Genomic DNA, 824 nt, shown 5'->3' on the forward strand with positions numbered 1-824 from the left:
TTTCTGTATTCTTGTATTCTTCCACTGTCTGTACATCAAAAATGACGTTGACATGTTAATTTTCCGAACTAGTGATACTGATCTAATTAATCAAATGGCTATATAGCAATATTGTAATTACAAAGGAATATGTCTTATCTTAATACCGACTTCAATATTTGCTGAAACGAAGACTTAGATCATCTGTCATTTTCTTAAGGTAAAAAATAGGAAGACACAGACTTTCACATCTGAACACGCAATCCTTATCAGAAATATTTATGCTTCTTCAGCTCATTAATATCAAGATTTGGTTACCTAATTAACATACAATTATCATATAATAGAAGCCAGTGTTGCCATCACTCTCCGTTTTGATTAGCATTTTGTTAGATGTTATCGTATTCGCTCTTGTTATTACCACATACCTTATCATTTTCTTAATCGCTTTTAAGTTGTTTTATCACATTTCCATGTATTTTTTTTATCACGTGTACCATCAAAAACGTCTGTCAAGCGAATTAAAACGTGGCTTAACTTCGCAGCTGTCTATATAATGAAGATATATATAAATGATAGGAATAATGTTTTTTTTCTCTCTCTCGTTTTCGTGTTGATTTTTAATCCTCTTTGTGATAGTGGTGTATATGGTGATTAGTATGATTCGTTAGTTGTGATAATGTCGATAGGAAGATGAAAAACAGTGACGGTGACAAGAACAAGTGATACTTGTAATTATAGAGAAGGTTCGAATAAATATCAAAATAATGTTGGAAATTGTTGATGTGTTGATAATTACAATAAGCGCAGCGTCTTTTTCATTGTCAGTGACGTTGTTGTTGATA

This window comes from Penaeus monodon, chromosome 22 (genome assembly GCF_015228065.2).
Source record: "Penaeus monodon isolate SGIC_2016 chromosome 22, NSTDA_Pmon_1, whole genome shotgun sequence".
Lineage (NCBI taxonomy): Eukaryota > Metazoa > Arthropoda > Malacostraca > Decapoda > Penaeidae > Penaeus > Penaeus monodon.